General features: G+C 40.2%; 1 protein-coding gene across 8 annotated transcripts in view; it reads right to left on the reverse strand.

Moving 5' to 3' along the window:
- Foxp1 (forkhead box P1) overlaps positions 1 to 20,011 on the reverse strand; it is a 588,512-nt gene that overhangs the window by 299,182 nt on the left and 269,319 nt on the right. For 7 of the 8 annotated variants that reach the window (XM_023713297.1, XM_004629500.3, XM_023713292.1 and 4 more), the window contains one exon: positions 19,500 to 19,559. The gene's annotated coding sequence lies outside the window, so the exon portion shown is untranslated. Of the gene's footprint in view, positions 1 to 10,685; positions 10,703 to 19,499; positions 19,560 to 20,011 lie in introns of those variants that run through there. The other variant, XM_023713296.1, reaches the window with a different exon arrangement.

The raw sequence follows: 20,011 nt of genomic DNA on the forward strand, positions 1-20,011 counted from the left end.
AAAAAGTTATCCCCACCACAGGGATAAAAGATGCCAAATAAAGGTTTACACCCAGGAGGAAAACAAGCGTAAAAATATTATGCAAAGGATTTATGCTTGGAATGAATAGAAATTCCATTTTTACAACTAACAGGGATGAGTGCTTTATCCTGTAACCTGGTCTTAGCAGAGATGGTCTTAGCCCAACATGTTCTGATTGGACTGATCTTGGCTTCTAAACAGGGCAAATAACCTTAGATCAGGCCCTATAAAAATTACCCAAAGAGGACAAGAACAGCAGTGAGCTATCTGATAAATTTCTCTGGTTTGTCATGTTTCATCTCAGATTCTTTCTGAAGGTGGCTATAGTGTTATTCTAAAGCGAGAAGGAGCAAAACAATGACAATTGTGCATCAGGCCAATGACATCATCACTCCTGCATGCAAGATACTGCTGCACTCCTCTGTGCTGTCCTCCTCTACTTAAAAAAAAAAAAACTTCCTTCTTTCACAAACTTATCCCTGAATCTTTTCCAGGAAATACAAATGGGGATATAAATTAAGAGACATTTACTAAAGACTGGCATTTGTCTTTGAAATGGAAGGAGTGGGGAGTGGAGGAGAAGGGAATGGGATGAAAAAGAAAGAACCAAGATGTGCCGTGCACCGTTCCCAGCTCCGCACAGCAAAGTAACCAGCACAGGCTACAAACACATTCCAGTGAAAGCAATTGGGAAAAATACATTGACTGGAAAAAAAGAAGCATGAGGATAATTTTACTTCTTCCTAAAAAAGAATTAGTGCTCACAAATTCTGAGTGATCACTTGAGCACACACATACACACACACACAAAAAAAACACACCCCAAGTCTGGAATTACTAAACACCAAGGAAATAAGCAATCCTAAATTCTTAAACTACATGGATATTCAAAACACTTCTTTACCTATTTCAGAGTTGGCAAAATAGTGCTATTTTTTAAGATATCAAAAAAACTTAATTCCTTTGATGGAAGACCCCATGTGTAATAGAATCTCCTGACGGATCACTGGTACATGTGATTATCTCTGGGGCTATGTTCCACATGTGGATATAACATTTGTACTCACTGAAGCTGTCTGCTGCTTCCCTACAGAGACACAGAGCCTGCTCATGTACCAAAAAATAGAAAGGAGACAAAGAGGAAAAACCTTACCGAGAGAAACTCGCATCCATTAGTGCGCTTTCACGGGGCTGAAGCCCAAAGCCACGGGTAGCTACAAGATCAACATCTTAGAGGGTATGGGACTGTTATGCTGTTTAGAAGCAGTTCTGCCCCCAAGACCTACTATGTGCACAAAATTGGCAGAGGAGATGAATACACTTTTCTAGTTCTCACAAAAGCTTTACAGTGCCACTGGGGAAATAATCAATTATGAAGCACCCATTATATATTCTAAAACAGGAATGGAAAGATTCTTAAAAGACAGGTTCTCAATCCCTAGAGATTTTAAGAGTGACTTTAAGAGAAGGCATACACCCAAGGAACACCACTGAACAAGGTAGAGCACTACATCCACCATAGGACACACACAGCACAGTGGGAGGACTGTACAAGGGACTCGCTACTTTCAGGGATCAGTTTACAATCAACAGATCACTGAGGAAATTGACTTGACAATGAAAATGAGCAATGTGGCTATGTCTTGGTGATACTCTCTGCATAACTGGTAGGTAGAGGTCACTGTCCACATGTGGCTCTGTGGAGAGCTCTATCTAAGAAAGATGAGCAAAACCAAAGGGTACTTGCCACATGCACTCACGGGCCTTGCCACAGTCTATGTGTCTGCATAGATCTGCCCAGCTTCAGGTCCAAAAAAAATTTTTTAAAATACTGCATCTGTATAAAATATAAACACATGGTTTTTGTTCTTTGTTATGCCTTAAAATGACAGAATAACAACTCTTTACATAGTTTTAACATTGTGCTAGATTATATAAGTAATATAGAGATTTCAAAGATGTACTATACATATAGCTACATAGTTATATCATTATATAGCTATATACTGATACGATTCCATTTTCTTTAAGAGACTCAAACAATTTCAGATTTTTCAATCTATAGGATTCCTGGACAAGTACACCATAGACACTGTGGTGGGGTAGGCACAAATGGCAGGATGCGCCTCAGTGACAAGAGAAGACCAGGACGTTCCCATGTATGTGCCCATACTTCGCACGGCCAGTTTTGCAGTCTTCTCACCCTATAGTCGCTTACTTCTCTTTAAACTAGAAATTTCCTTCTCAGTCTTCACTAATGAGCAATGCTTTGTTATGCAATCGTTATACCAAAAAGATGACAATACTGATTGCTGTTGGTTATTCACTGGGATGACGATACACAGCCCTTTGTTAAAATGCCACCTGATTTGGGTTCATTTTCAAACTGGAATTTAGAATCCACAGAGATCCCACAATGTTTCTGCTGATATCTCTGCAAGCAGACCCTACTTTCCAGCGCTGCTCAGTTCTAGCTCACTTCCAGGTCTGCAGACAACTGTACTGTGGCCACAGCTGTGGACTTGATCCAGTAGCACATCTATCAGTGGGCCATGGGTTTAATCTCAGTTTCCAAGAAATACTGGCAATGAGGTGCTAGGAAGAAGAAAGTTGCACTAACAATCAAATGGTAAACTGTTTTTCACTTGCCACTGTCCCGCTTCTAAGATCCCTAGCTATGTGACACAGTGACTTCTGACCTTAGCACCACTGAATTTGACTTCCTCTAATACATGCCTCAAGCCCTCACCCTATCCCCTTCTTCACTTGGCCATAAATCAAGCTACTTTCCTACCACCTTCATTCTACCTATCGTGTTCAGGTTCAAGACCCCTAGTAACTGCTTTCCAACACAAAGGCCTGCTGATATCTTTACCACGACCAACCTCCACCACTCTTCCTTGAGTGTATCCTCAGTGTGCTTCCATTACTACTTCCCAGGGAACAAAGTTTCTGAGGACAAAGTTTGTCCTTGAGTATAAACAAACTTTGCTACTAAAGTGACTGGCGCTGTGCTTATAATAGGCACAGATTGTGCAGCCTGCTCAGGCCCTCCTGCTGGAATGGCCTTGCCCAACATCACTATCCTAGGTGTCCACAAAGCTCTACTCTACAGAACACTCAGCACCATGGCTGCCTCCCTCAGGAATCTTTTACTACTCTTCTTGGGTAGCTGAGCCCTCTCCAAAATTCTTTTGGATCCAATATTCACACCAAAAAAACCTTCCACATTAGGATCAATGACTTCTCTATCATGTTGTGAGTCACAAATCTGCAGAAATATTTTATTTATCTTGGTCTTCCTAGGCCTACAGAACCTGGCATACAGTGAATGCTCTGCATTTATCAATTTTAACTGGGTTTCTAACAAGAAACAGAAATAAGAGGAAAGTAAAAGATCAATCCTCAAAGTGTGCAATCTCAGTAAGATCCTTCATTAAGGTTCTTAGAAGGAATAAGGTCATCAGTAGTGCAAGACCCAAGGTCATCCTTGGACAGTGAGGATAACTGGCCAAGACCTTCATTCAGCGCATGGAGTACCTCACCACCAAAAAGGAAGTCTTGTGAGAAATCAGATCAACTAGGAAGAAAGCAAAGGGGAAAATATAAAAAGGGGAGGCTTAGGTTGAATAGAGGCAGCCCTACACCAAACCCACTCAGTTACATAACCAAATCAAAGCTCTTTTTGCTTAAGCCAACAGAGGCCAAGTCTACTGCAACATACACCCTAAAAATATTATCAATGATGCACTAACATGGGGACCTAACAGAATCATCACTGCCTGAGACAAACTGTACAGAGATCAGGTTAAGGAACCAGAAGATCTAGCCTGAATCAACTGTTTCTTATCATCAGGTTTTGAAATCAATCAGCAATCTTATCTGATTTTCACTTTTACTAAAAGCAAGAATTTGAAGGAGACATCAACAAAATCCAGCACATCATCAATTTCACCAGGGCCTGCTGGCCTTTCTGATAGTAACAGTTTGTTCTTGGACACTGTACTTAGAGGATTATTTTACTCATATATCCATGACACACAGTAAAATAGGGTAAATAGAAAAAATACACTCTACCTGAACCAAAAGTTTTTTTTTTTTCTGTAAAACAGCTATTATTACTAGCTTCTTGCTTCTCTCTTTCAAAAGTTATTCCACACATACATAAGAACATAAGTGTTTTGTATGGAAATTTCTTTTTCTCATTTGTATCCAAATATGTCACTTAATCATACATACCAAAGAAATTTCCCCATCAATTCCTATAAGTCTATGTTCTTTTTCAATTGCCCCAGGGATAAGCCACAATTTGTCCTCCTCACGGAAGCATAGAAAAAGTGTCTTTGTGTTTGATCCCACTAACACTGTTCCAAGTTACATCCCTGTACATAGGCCTTGTATGGTCTGGCATTAATCCTAGACCCAATGATCAATTTTATCCCACTGCATCTGAGAACTGAAAAACTTGGCTGGTTGGGGAAATAAATCCCCACTATCTTCTCAAGTACACTACAACTGGGTCCCACTTTTACTGGCATTTTTCTAATAGGGACAGGTGAATAGGTGTCCCAGAAGAATTCTGAAGACCAAAAACTGGGAGGTACCATTCTGAACATTAGCTGACAACCAGTACTACAGAAGCCCTGCAACCAAACAAACACCCATGTTAAATATTTCCAGTGAGGCTTTCTTTTGTTGCTGTTGTTAGACTTAGGAGAAAACAATTTGAGCCGCCACCCAGTGGTACAGGGAAGCTTCCAAGTAGGTATGGCACTCCTGGAGTTGCAGGTGGGATAGCAATCGCAGGCGGGCCCATTGCCCCGGAGACAGCTGAGCTCTCCTCCTCTCCTGCTCATCCCTCCTTCATGCTCCCCTGTCTTTTCCCACCTTCAATATATCCTGGAGCATACTTTCAGTCTGCTTTCCTTCAGTCTGATTATTCTTTAACCTTAAATAATATAATAACTTAATGGTTTCACTTAAAGTTAAATCATATTAATTTGCACAAATGATGGGTAGACACAGTGCAAAATAACAAGCCTGGAAAGATCAGCAAACACCAAAAGAGCCTGTGAACAAAAGAAAATACAACTGCTGTATTACCTACCAAATGCACATTTATTTGTACAAGAAATTTCGGCAGACCTAAGAGCAAGCATGAAGCTGTGGCACTGGGCCGATTTCTAATGTTTTCTCTGGTGTCTCAGCTACAGGGTTACTTTCTTTCCATGAGCTCCAATGATGATGTTTTCAGAACAAAATATTAGGATGGCATAAGATAAAGGCATTCCACACACGTATGAGGTTCACCAATAGTCAGCAAGCTAAGATTTCCCACTGTGGTTCAGAACCTTGGAGCTCTCTGGTTAGAGAGGTGAAAAAAAATTCATAGAACTCGTTCTATCCTTAAAAATCTGGGTTACTGTACAACCCAACCTTCCTACTCCACATCTTCAGGACTGTCCCGACACTCCACTCACATGGCCAGTGCTCAATGCAGGGCAGGAGGAGGTATCTGTACCTGCCATTGAGGCACCAGGATGAACTCAGTGGTATAATGCTTGCCTAGCATGCAAGAAGTCTCTGGTTCCATCCCCATCAAGCCCAAACCCCCCTAAAGACTGCACTAACTCCAACTCCACGCATGTCCCGAAGGCCTTCCCTTCCTTGCCTGCCCACTGTCAACAACAGAACCCCATGTGTTACCTCCTCCTTGGTCATCTCCAGTAGCCCATGCCGTGTTCATCGGCCCAGCCCAGCCTCTTCCGTCTCCTCCTCATGCTGGCCTTATCTCTCGTTCATGTGTCCCCCTGTGCCTCCCCACCTCAGGAACTTGCTCTCACTGCCATCGCTAGGTGAAATGCTCCATCCCTCTTCCTTGTGCACTAGCTCCTTGCTTCCTTCCCTAGCTCTGCTGTCACTCTACTACCACATCAAGTAGTTCAAGGTCTAGCAAATTCCATCTGACACTGCTCTTAATGCTTCTCATCTCACCTCTTAGGGGGCCTGGGGATATTTCTGGTTATCAGGCCTGGCCGGGAGGATGGCAGTACTAGCACCTGGGGGTAAGAAGCTGCAGTCGCTGCTAGACATCCTACACAGCACAGCCCAGATCCCCAGTTACTCAGCCCAAAAGGCCAATAGCACTAACACTGAGAAGCTAGAAAATATCCAGACAGGACTTAGTAGCCAGCTTGGTAACCAGCTCTGTTGTGTACAACTTGTGTATCTAGCAAGGTGGGCCCAGTGAACATACCTCCATCTAGCTATAAAGTAACAAGCGGGTTCCTATACGTCAACTGTTACAGAAAGAAACAGGCAAGATATTTTCAAATTGTTTTAAGTAGGAAAAATGTAGTATAATTCTGTTAAAATAAAATTGAGATGTGTCTATACCAAACTGCCCAATAAAAATATAATGGGAATCACAAATGTAATTTAAAATTTTCTAGTAGATACATTTTAATAAGTAAAATGAAGCAAATGAAATTAATTTTAATGGTGTATTTTATTAAATCTAATATACTGAAAATATTATCATCTCAACCTATAATTAATATGTGAAATTATTATATGTTTTAGAGCTGTTTACCCCCAAAACCTGGGGTGGAGATTCCACATCACATGAGATCTGCCTCTGAGGCAGACCTCTTCATTCTCCCCAACTCACAGATGGGGACCACTGGCTAAGAGGGTAGAGGCCAGGCCCAGAGCTGGCACCTGATTCAGCCAAGGCTGGCTCCAGGAAACACCTCACAGGGGGCTGGGGAAGCCCAGCCCAGAACAAGCCATACTCCTGCCATGCTGGCACAGGAAATACTTGATTTTCCATTAAAATTAATTCTGTTGTATAATAGTAGTGACAGGGACCAAAAAAAGTACCAAAAATAACAGGGATTCCTGTGAATGGGGATAACCACAGAGAAAGCTGGGTGTGGTCTTGACCATGGGGAGCCACAGGCCTAATCCTACCTCACCTCCATGGGCAGTGAGACCAGAGAAGTCTTGGCAAGGCTAGGAAGGGGACAGGAAGTGTATGTTTCTTTTAATGTCCCCTTCTCCCCTTTTTTAATCATTCAGGGATGGAGCAGAGGCAGCTGGTTAGTCCACAGATCACAGAGTGAACACCCAAGAAAGGTGTCTCCCCAGGGCTTTTCTCCTGAGCTCTGTCTTCAGCAGGGACTACTTAGCTGTGCCAATGGGAGACCCTGCCTGAGTCCACAGGTCTGAGTGCCTCTGTGCACAGACACTGCCCAGCTTCACCTGGGCCTCTGGATCACATGGTAGAAGGTCCCTGGTTAAAGGCTGAAAGCGAGGCTGCCCTCATGGGAAGCACACATCCTGCATGACAGCGCTGGCTACTCGTGACAGAGACTACTGAATAGTTCTGGGTGCGGGCAGGGCGGGGGGCGGGGCGCACTGGGTTTTCACGTTAGCGGCTAAGGAGAACACAGCAATAGCAGAAGCCAGAAGAGCAGCCACAGCTTGCACTCCTGGTGCTAGGAGATTCCTGCAGACTGGTCGGTTTGCCGTCACTACAATGCAGTGGGCTTGATGCACTCTATTTACAGAGAACCACACTTTCATGTTCACTAATAGCCAGAACACAAGGCACTCTGTAATGACTTGGTGAATGAAATATCCTGTACAGTGCTTTGGGAACACCGGTCCAGGAGCTCCCAACAACAGCATCCTTTCCTTTCTCTCTCAGAACCATGGTGACTCCTCTGAAAATTATGAACAGTTTAGAAAAGAAATGTAAACAGCATAAAGAAACAAACAAAGCTTCCACACTCTCTTTATAAACAAAAAGCTGAAAAAGAAAAAAAAAAAATAGGTACTTTTTTTGTCATACGATGTCAGAATAAAACTCATTGTTGTTAAAGCTGCAGTAAAATAAATACTCTCATCCAGTACTGCTAGGAATGTAAATCGATGGCACCGTGAAAACTAAGATGCCAAGACATGGAAAACATAATAATATTTTCTCCCAACTCGAGGGGTTGAATCCAGGGCTTTTTCACTGAGTACAGCCTGAGCTTTTACAAAGTTTTATTTATTATACTTATGTCCTTTGAGGCAAGGGTCACCAAGCTGCCGTGGAGCTGCCAGTGCTCTCGCCTCCGCCCCAGAGGGCCTTCACAGTCCTCACAGTGACTGCTTCTTCCAAAATTCGTGGAAATCGATGACCACTTGGGTAGGGACACACCCATGACAACACATTAGAGAAGAACTAAACAGAGCCTTAATGCTCAACACTGATAAAGAGTCAAATTTTATTACATAAAAAGGAAGATATAGTATGCAGTCATTTAAAAATACCTACTGGGTGCAGAATATTAAAAATGGCAGAAAGCTTGCTTTGCCTAGTATGTCTGAGGCCCTAATTTGATCCTAGGATCATCGAAAACATGGATATTTCAAGAAAAAGGAAAAAATTTAATGTATAATATGAAATTTTAAAAATATATAACTCTGTATTTTAAGACTGCAATTTTGTTAACTATATGTATTTCAAGTTCATAAGAATGTCCTATTCTAATAATATATATATTCGATATATAATATACACATAAACATAAAGTCATACTGCATGAATAATATACTCATAATACCATAATAAGAACTTCCCTAATAATACTGTATGGATCTTCTGATGAAGAGTCTACATGGCTACATATTGTAACCCCCCAGAAGGAGACACAGAAAAAATGTCAACCCTATTCCAGAAGTAAAAGGAACAAGATTTGAGAGCAAAAGCACTCCCAAAACAAAAAGCAAAACACACCATTCTCCTCTTCCATGCTCAGCATATGGCAAATAGAAGGTATAACTCAGTTGCACAAAAACAGAGGATACAACTAAACTCTCATGCTACATGAAACTCAGCCATTCTAAACACGCAAGAAGCCCTCAACCTGCAGAAGAATTATGATGGTCTACATAACTTTGTCAAATACTATTGCTTTGTTTAAAATCAAAATCAGGGGGTCAGGGAAATAGCTCAGTAGAATAAGCATCTGCCTGGCAAGCGCAGGGTCCTGAGTTCAATCCCCAGTACCAGGTGGGGGGGGGGGATAAAAAAAAAGGCATCAGACAAGGAGAAAGAGGTAGGATCCAGGAGGGGCAAAAGTGGACATTTTCCGAATTAAACATTTTTAGCTGATGCTTTTTCTGTTTAATATTTTGGAACACTTGTCAATTCTCTTAACACAGCTTGGAGAAAAAAGGGAACAATCAGAGATGAAATCCAGAAAGGGCCAGCTACATAAAAAGTAAATTTTGGCTTTTATTTTCTTATCTTTTTAATAATCAACCATTTAACAGTCAAATTTGGATCTTTCCATTTCTTTGAGGCATTACAGCCTAAAAGGAAGGAAGGGGTGTAGTGGAAAAACTGAGGACTGGCTCCCAACATGGCCAGGTACCACGACACGATGCAGAGAGTGCATCATTTCCTCTGCTAGGCCTCAGCTCCATCACCAGTAAACTGCAAGACACAGACCAGAGAGGTCTGAGGTTCTCTGAATCTCCAGATCTCAGAACATTCTGCTGAGAGGCCACTTAAAGACTCTATAGCAGATGAGGTCACCACGGCCATGGAAAAGGTGGGGCTCCCCCAGGTACACAGCTCGACTTTGAACATGGTGAACCTCACAGGAACTAAGTGTTTGCCTCATCAATTAATGGTTCACCACTGAGGTAAGGCAAAGACGAGAACTGTAGTTTTTGACTCTATGAGCTGTAAGTATTTTCTAATTTTCCAGGGTAAACCTGAGGAAAATTTGTATCCACAGTGACAAAGTACATTAATAGCTCGCTGTAGGATAAAAGAATGAATGATATCTGGGCCAGTAAAACAACAGGAACATGGCTCTCTCACAGGACACAAGGCTCCTGTCTCTCACATTATAAATCTAGCTGGGGAAGTGGGGAAGTACCAAGAAGGAATTCAGATCACAAAGAAAACTGCCTCACAACTTACCGTCTAGAACTGCTGTAAACAAAGTTGATGCAAACTGTGCCACACGCGATTCCAGAAAATGCGCACTCTCAGTGTCACAGAAAAGTATGTGCACCTCCGACGGATCTTAACAGTACTTAGGAAGGAGGGAGAAACAGTAAGCTGCATCTTAACACTCCTTTAAAACTAATTTGAGGCACTGCATTAGCTGGAGACACTTAGCAGATGCTGGTAATCAAAAGCAAGGCGAAGTCTACACACCTCCAACTGCAGAAACAGTCAAATTTGGATGTCTCTGTTTCTTGGAGATATGGATATACTGGCTCTAGGCACCAGGGAGACCTAAAATTAAGTTTAGAAATAATAACTAAGAATTTGGAAAGTACCCATAGTATTATAAGGAAAGGAGCTAGGAACAAGAAATATATACAGCACAGCTACACACAAACATCTCCCTCTGAAAAATAATGGGAGAATACAGGAAAAGAGGTGAACTCTTATTTAGGTGAAATTACCAATGAAATTTTTCTTCCCATTTTTTTTTACTTTCCACATTTCTTTTAGTGACATTTTGTTATAGAATACATTCAGTGGCACATTCATAATCAACCACCAAAAAGGAACATCCTTTCCTTGCCTCATACCTCCTTAACAGTATGTAGTGCCCCAAGAGCTCTAGATGTGTCTTTAATTATTTTACCTGCCATTTCCTAGATGTTTGAAGATCTGAGACAGCTCAAAAGGTCCGAAAATGTTCAGCTGTGTTTTAGCATTTCTGAATAAGCCAAAATCTCTGATGCTCTTAGTTAATCTGAAAGGTGGATGAGCCCATCAAAGACTACTCAGATTAGTATAAGGTAAGGGTGACAGACTGACTTGTGGCTCTGGCTCAAACTAGTATCTTACTAATCCACAGACTACATTAAACACAACAAGCTGTGATGTACTTTAGGTGATTAAAATCAATATAGTCTAAGGTAGAGACAAAAATGCATCCTCACCTTCCCTTGATTTTTGTTTAAATTCCAAACTAACAAGCCATTTTGTTCTCTCTGTAGAAGAGAACAAAATACACAAGATTCTCATTTTTCTCTCATCACAGACTCCCCTAGGACCCAAACTTCACAGGTAAGTGGTTGTAAGGGCAAATATGGTGACTTTAAAAAGAGGAGGCCAGGCTTGGGCAGTAGCTTGGCAGTACACTGCCTGGTAACCACAAGGATATGAGTTTGATCCCTGGTACCACATGCCCTGCCGACCCCAGAACCCCAGCTGCAGTGCCAGCCACTGAAACTGGGTGCAGTGGCACATGCCTATAATCCCAGGGAAGGTTGAGATGAGGTGCCTGAACTACACAGGGAGATCCTGTGCCAAATCTATAAATAAAAGGTTTTCTTTCTTTCTTTTTTCTTTTTCTTTCTTTCTTTTTTCCTAAAGAAGCCCCTTAATTTCAGTAAAGCAATGGGTAGTTACATGAAATCAGGTGGTGTTACAGAACTAAAATTTAAACATTTTGGACTCTCGTTAGGCCATCAGTGAATGACATATGCATAACCAAACTGACTGGCCATTTCTTTTCATCACTTTTTGACCTCTTAGCGTCTGACCTGCTGACTATCCAAGCACTTTCCTGGATAGGCTTCTGGTTTACCACAGCCCTGCTTTTTCCACCTTTGGCTCTTCCTTCTTATCATCCTGTGCTTGAAACTTTCAACAATACTGGCTTCAGGGCTTTGCAGCCCTTCTCTTGCTGTTCTATACTACTCCATCTTTGGTGAACTTAACCAGTTTCATGTGCTTCTGCATCCTCAACTGAAGCCCCCTATCTAAAATATTTCTAGAACTACACAGCCAAATTCCCAAACTGACATCTCAGTCTGGCTAAATACACAGCACATGTCTCAAATGTCTGATCCTTCCTCTTCCCCTTCCTCTCAATACTGTCGTTCCAAGGGCTCCCTATTTTAGGCAATGGTGTGTCACTTTTCTAGAAGCTGCTTGGCCTAAAAGCCTTAGGCTTAAGCCTGACTTCCCTATTTCTTCCAGTAAGAATCCACCAGTCAATCCTGTTAATACTTCATTGCTCAGGACAAAAGGCCTTCAGTCACTCATGACACAGTTTTTTCATTCTCTGGACCTTGATACTAGAAAATTCTCTGCCTATACCTTATATAAATTCCTGATTTAACAGCTGCTAACCACATCCACTGCCATCCTGATCCTGGTCAACATCATCTCTCTGGTGTTATAAAATAGCCTGCTAATAGATCTCCCTCCTATAGTGTCACCCACCCACAGACCACTTTCCGAACAGTATCCAGAGTGACCCATGTAAAGTATGAGTCACTTATTGCCCCTTTTAATGCTCTTCATTACTAGTACAATGAGCCTCAGTGTCCTTCTCAGTCTGGCCCTGATACTTCTTGACCTTGGCTCCTACCACTCCAACCCAAGATGGCCTTGGTTCTGATGCTGGCAGACTGGGTGTATTTTGAACACCCCATCTCTGTTCAAATGTCATGGGCTTTACAGTAAGCTGGATTACCCTGTTTACAGCTGCAACCTCTCCCCACCATTCATCTGACCTCCGTTATCCTTCTGTGTTTTCCCCAAAGCACCTATTGGTATACGTTTATGTATGTCTCTCTCCACCTGTTAGGGCAATGGGCAGAAGGTTAAGCAGCTGTTGTTCCCTGCTGCATTCCCACAATTACAAGCAACACTGTCCTCTGGAAATGTGAGACCTACCCATAGTTCAAAGGGAAAATGTTTGTAAAAGTACAAAGTTACAGCTGCAATGATCTTTAATGATCTGTTTTATTTAACCCAATGTATCTAAAATGACCATTTCAATATATAAAAAATAGAGAAAATTTTACCAATATTTCTCTTTTTTTTCATGCATTCAGAAATACTTTCTGAATTTCACACTTAGAGCGAATCTAAGATCTTGCTAACCACAGTGCAAGTGTTCAACAGCCACGCATGGCTACTGGTTTCTGCACTACACAGGGCAGACATTCAATAACACATGCGGCTGACAAATGAAGGCATCGGTGTAACCTATAGGATCAATTATTTTACATTATAGTCCTCCTGTGCTTAAAAAAAACCCTTCATTATATACACATAAAATCATTACTATATGGGGTGTACTCTTGAGTTTTAAAAATTTTACTGCATGTTATACTATCCCATTTAAAAACAGCTCTGAGAACAACCCACTAAGTGAGTTTCCTAATTCACAAATTGGTCCCGGTGCTTGCTTTCAAAATCACCCGTCCAAATAAACTTCAAAGTATGTCATCTGTAATGAATGGATTTCACGATACTTCCTTTGGCCTCCAGAGACTGCTCTGGAGTCTGTGTGAGGGAAACAGACCAAGCCTGGGAGAAAGGAGGACTGGAGGCAAGGATGAGCTCTTGAAACTACCATGCTGACCCATGGACTGCAATAACCTCCATCCACCCAGTGATACCAGTTTGTTTTTTTTTAATTAAAAGTAATTTCATTTAACTTATCACACTGTGGGATAATTAACAAAACATATAATTACCTTTAATTATATGCTGCGTACATACTAACATACAAAACTCAATGAGAGAATTGCATGGTTTTCATACTTCAAAAAGACTAGATTTATGGAGAGTAGCAAGAGTTCGTGGTTGGCATTTTTTGCCATCACCCTTTATCCAAAGGCCTTGGAAGTATTATAGCTTAGAATACAAAAGAAGAAGAACAAACATATGATTAATCCTCATTTATATGTACAAAATCCCAATCATCAATAGTCTTTTTTTTTTTTTGCGGAACCAGGAATTGAACTCAGGCCCTTGTGTTTGCCAGACAAATGCTTATTCTACTAAGCCATCTTCCCGGCGTCATCAATAGTCTTTTTAAAAACAATACTATCAAACATCAGGTCCAAACTCAACCTGGGACAGAGCTGTCACTACAAGTACCAACTTGTATAGAAGGATTCTGGCATCCTTTGAGGTCCAGCCTGGGCATCACTAGATACTGAAGAGGAATGTCACAAGGTAACACGCGTGTGCTACCCTTTGGGGGGCTCTGTTTTTGTACACTTCTGCATCTCGTTTTGAGGCTCTGCATTGCCAAAGGAAGGTAGTGTTTCCTGTATCTGTATGAAGTTGCTAAGCTGCCACCTAATGTGAAGATGTCTTACGATGCTCAAGGTGAAGAGTTGTGAAATGTGTGCCCTTGGCAGATGGGACAGCACAAACATCATTGAAAAACACAGATAAAACCATTTGTTATTTGGTTTTGTATTTCTGATTGTTCACTGTGCAAAATATGGCTACTTGATAATTGCTGCAAATATTGTCTTTACTACTAAATATGCCTTCATGTACATTTCAACAAGTGACTTCTGCTTGAAAACGAACTCTATTGAGCATATTTCTCTGGAAATCAATATTTAAAAATTTTTTCTTTGAAACTAACATTCAAAAAGAGACAGCTCTTGTTTACAGAGTAACTTAGTTTAGCATTATGGCTAACAATGTTTAAAAACAGCTAACTTAAAATGCAAACATTTAAATTGTGAAATTTAACTATTGAGAGGCCGCATCAGTTCTATGGAAACACCCAGGGCATGAAAATAATTTTTTCCTCAAATTCTTCTTAGAATACATCATACTACTACTCTACTGGATTTAGGAAAAAGAACTCAAGAGATTTTAAGCAATTAAGATTTTACATTTCTTGAATGAATCTTGAGAGCATGATGCTAAGTGAAAGAAACCTATCAAAAAAGGCCAGCTACTGTAGGATTCCATTCACTTCAAATATTCAGAGTAAGAAAATCTATATGGGAAGAAAGTAATTCTTTACTGCCAAGAAGCTGAGCACAGGGAAGGGTGGTAAATGACTGCTAATGAATATTAGGCCTTTCTTGGGTAAAGGAACTTTCTAAAACCAGTTAAGATAGTTGCAAACTCAGTGAACAGTATTTTTTAAATTGAGGAATTATGCTCTGTCTAAATTATAATCTCAGTGCAATTGTTAACAAACAGTTAACATGCCCAGTAATATTCACGTTGGAATTGCTCTGAAATGTACAAGAAAATCAAATTGAACTCAGATAGCTTCTACTTATCTGTGAAGCACATAAACCCTTAAAACCTCAACTGCCATTTGTAGAACGCTTTCTCAGAGCAACATCTGATCTTCCTAGCACCACCACTCTTATACATCTTCCCTTCCAGAACATCGACTGTGAGGACAGGGACTATGTGCCTCTTGCATAGTGTTATGATCTGAGCACCTAGCACAGAACCACCAATAAACAGCTATGATGAGAACTGATGTGTAAGTGTACACTTGAGATATAAATGCATGAATGGGATTACTGGATTGGAGCATCTCAGCTAATCAAAAAGTTGTGTTCTAATTAAACTGCATTCTAATTAAATCTATTCTCCAATTTCTCATAAGTTCCTGGCCATCCACATTTCCCAGCAGCCTTCAAAGCTTACTAGAGTCATGCAACCACAGTGTCACCAAGTAAGTCACAAGAAATATGATATATATAATTTAAAAGAAAATGACTTGGTTCAGACTTCTCCATGGCATAGTAACAATCCGGCTTCACCCAAACAGATGACAGAGTCCCAAGGGTAGTGAACACAAGTGCAAAGAAGCCGTTCAGCCAAACAAGACTGGCCTGACTGCTCTATGAGCAAAGTAAATTGCTACTTTATTGAAGCTATTGCATGTTGGCGCCTCCTGTTACATCAGCCCAGTGTCCATCCCAATTGTAGCTCAGGTGAGTGTGCTGTATGTTTTGCAGATGAGAGCATCTGAACGCCTAAATGAGTCAGCTGACTGGCCCCTTCTGCCAGAATGGTAACCTGACAACTCCATGAAGACTGTCTCACAAAGTGTCTTCAAGCAACTTCATGAAATAACAGATAATTCAAATACTGAAGGCTATTAAAGAAAATCACTTTAAATGAGCTTAACTTAAAATTGCTACTGTTGTTAAGTAAACAGTTAATTCACACAAATATATACTTTTAAAAGAAGTATTATATCTCAAACACCCCTGAATATTTGTTTTATTTTTCAATCAAGAAGTAATATGTCATATGTAGTCCATAATGAATGAAATAATAATGTATATCATAGTACCTTCCCATACGTGTAAAGCAGCTCTGAGAAGAAAAATGGCAGTAAGTACACAGCCTTTTAAGTTGCTTAGCTTGGCCTGGTGACATAGCTCAGCAGACAAACACCTGCTTAGGAAAGTGCAGGAACCTGGGTTCTATCTCTGGCACCACATGCAGCGCCAGCCCCCCCACCCCCCCAGTGCACAGAGCGGGCCACTGAGACCAGGCATGGTGGTGCATGCCGGTAATCCTAGTGATGGAAACAGGAGGATCACTACGAGTTTGAGCTGTTTAGAGAGACCCTGTACCAAATGCATACATACACACATACATACATTCATACATACATAGTTTAGCTCCCTAACATTTAGAAAAAAAATTATGTAAAATGTGAAGATTCAACTTAAGATGCCTAATGTTTAAAAACAACATTTACTTATAATTATATAACTTCATCTCTCAATGCCATTCAGAACTTGATATAAAATGCTAAATTATACAAATTGGGTTTGAATTTTAAACAAACAGGTGGGGGTGAACTGTCAGTGGTGAAATGGTGAGGGGAAACGGGGAGACAGTGCCACACAAAACTTGATGCAATCATCAAGCCCAGCAGCCAGAAGAGTCAGGCCAATGTACTCACCACCAGAACAAGCTCTCTTTTTAGTGTCTATCTTGACAGTCTCGATGACCTTAAATAAGCCACAACTTTCTCAGTCTGTAAAGCAGGACTTCTAATAATTGGCAGCTACCTTTCTGGAATGCCAGCAACCAGGCCCATTTTGTAAAGTGCTCTGATTTACTTGGAAGAAAATTGTTATATCACTATCAACACTATCAACTATGATGACTGTTATTTATGATTTTTCAAGACCTTGAATCTAAATTTTAAAAATAGCTTTCTGCATTTGCCTGTTCACTATAAGGCATATAACCAGTTTTTCCCATGGTGTTTATTTGGCATATTTATTTGCATCTATGCTGACCACTAATGGCTCCCCTAATGCGAATCTGGGGCCATGGTATTTACTGTGAAGTGCTCAGCCTCTAACACCTAACCATCTTTCTTGTAGTGTAAAAGATGGCCTGCTTTTTGTGCACCACTGGTTTAAGGTATGGCAGGAAGAAATACCAAACACCATGTTCATTTAATACATCTGTTATCATTTTATATTTCTGAGACTTTTTTTCTCCTGTATACAAGAGACAGGACATATAAGGACTAGAGGAGTTGGCTTTGAATGATTTTTGAGTCTGTTCAAAGGTTAAAACTACGTAAAGTGTTTTCTTATTTAGATCTATACACCATAACCTTTTTTCACAACCTTGGACTCTTGGTCAAAACATAGATAGGATGAACCATGAAAAAAAATTAAGAAACAAAATTTTTACCAGTAGTTAAAAAAATTAAAGACTATGTATAAAGAATAAAAGCAATGAAAAAAAAAAAAACGTAGAAGTTGGGAAGAACTGCCTTGCTCTTGCTTTTATTCTGAGGCCCTTAACAGTCAAGTCAAAGAGAAAAACTATATGGGGTTTTCGTTCAACTGTGTGTCATGAAAGGAGGTATCGGAACAAAAAAATTTTAGAATCCAGAAGGCTTATGGGAGAAAGGATTATTTACAGGATAGTAAAGGATATGTGGATCACACACTTGATAGTGATCACAAAGAAAATGTTAAAAATAGAGTCTATCTCTCCACCAATGGTGGTAACAAATTTCTACAGGCTCCCCCCGAAAAAAAATGTTTTACTTTGATTCATGATATATTTTAAGTTTGAACAAAACCATAGAGCTGAGGGAAAAAACCACATTTTCATTTCTAGGAAATGAGTTTAAGCACTGACATTACAAAGATAACAAGTGAGAAGAAAAATAATTCAAAAATAACTGTGCTCCCAGGGGATTACAATGAAACCCTATCAATGAAATTCGTCTGTGGAGCCCTGTAAGTAAGGCTACTCTCAAACTCAACTTTTCATCTTTTCAACCATTTTTGCAACTTTATTAAATCACAATTTTTAGTTTCACCAGTAACACTGCTAAAGCATAAGATGAGTTAAACACTTGTCAGGACTTCCTGGGAAGATCATCTCGGACTACGACCACATGAAGAGACCACAGAGACCAGGAAAACCAACTGGCCCAACCAGTGGCCCCTGAAGCAGAAAATACTTACTAAACAGCTTGGCAGAAAAAGTTTACAGACTCCTAATGCAGACTAAAGTTAAAAAGCTAAAGTCACTCACGCCAAGGGAAGCACCATACCCATAGGTTTGCTATGGCTTGATGGAACCTTAGGTACTGGCTGGGATCGATCTTTTTAGGCTGAAATACCTAAAGTAGATGCCTCTACCACTTGAAAGACAATCAGGTACTTCCTACAGAGGTTTAATTTATACAGCATGGAATGAAGCAAATCTGAGTTTTTTGACCCAAATCAAATGTCCCAGAATGTAACTATGAATATATAATTTATAATACACTCTAAAACAACAGTAAAAAAAAACCTAGATGAGATTAAAAATAAAACTGGCAATTGTCACATGATAAAAGCTCTACAACTTGCTCTTTAGCAAGAAGTTTGCATCTCACCAATGCACTCAAAAATGAAATGGAGAAGCCACTACTTGAGAAATATCAAAGTTAAAATGGTCCCCAAGAGTAGTTTTCATAAGTCATCATCGACCTTATGAGATACTTTTTGAAACCAAGTAAATATGTAGCATCCATGACCATTTCAATCAAAGTGTCCTTAAGTCCCCCCAAAAAAGTAAATTAGAGAAAATTAAATTTAGCTTTAATTCATCAAGTTCATTAGTCTCTCTGAGAACTTTTAATTTTAAAATCAAGTACTCATTTGATTTTCAAGCAAGGTCAAGAGAACAGGGCCGCCTGGCGCTGGCATTACAGGGATGTGCCCCACAGTGCCTGGCAGTCGTGTCAAGGTGGCGTGTTGCTATGGTGCCTGACTATTAATTTCTGAAGGAAGGTGATTATGGAGCTGCCAGATGAACACTGACTGGAAGACACCACTTCAGCGCAGAACACTGACATGCGTTGCTCTTCTTTGCAGCAAGTTAATTTTATGAATCACCACACTTGTGAACATTCCTTTCCAACGTTAAACCTACCAAACTGACAAGCAAAAAATAAGGTTCAACTTGGATAAATAGGTAAGTTCGGTGGCATTTGGGAGGCCTGACGGTGACTACTTTTTGGAAGTGGTCTTTAAAAGACTCCTAAAAATATGTTCCTTATAGATACTTAAACACAAATAAATGCATGTACCTTTGATAAACACAGAAGAGGAAACAAATTAAAACACTGGTGGAAGGTGACAGTTCTAGACACAATTTCACTATGCACAATTGTGTTTACCTTTTTGGCTTCGGTAAATCAGTCTTCAGTTATAGTCACCTCAAAAGGTCACTTCTCAGCCTGAAAACAAGAGAACATCAAAATCTGAGTGTCAAGAGAAGGAGCCACCACCTCTGCCAGAAATTAACACAGGCAAAACAATAAAGGTTCTCTGTTGGTGAGCAGATAACTTTCAGAGTTCATAAAAATAAGCAGAGGCTCTCCATGTATCAGGACAATAGCCTTTGAGTTCCTCAAATAATCAATTTAAATAGAAAAAGTCAAGGCAAAAACACTTTAAACTTAAGGTGTAAACTTATTTTCATATTATCAATTTTTTTTTAATACAGAATAATGAAACTCACAGGCCTTTGTTTTTCGAAACCAGACTGCTACTAGAACATGTCTCTGTTTGGTCAACACCCACTACGTCTGTAATTTAATTAAAACAAAAGCTCTTCAAGAGAAGCCATTCTTATAGACATGATGCTTTATGGCACTGTGGACCTTTCGAAATGAATAAAAGCACCACA

Source organism: Octodon degus, unplaced genomic scaffold, assembly GCF_000260255.1.
Source record: "Octodon degus isolate 3935 unplaced genomic scaffold, OctDeg1.0 scaffold00030, whole genome shotgun sequence".
Taxonomy (NCBI): Eukaryota; Metazoa; Chordata; class Mammalia; order Rodentia; family Octodontidae; genus Octodon; species Octodon degus.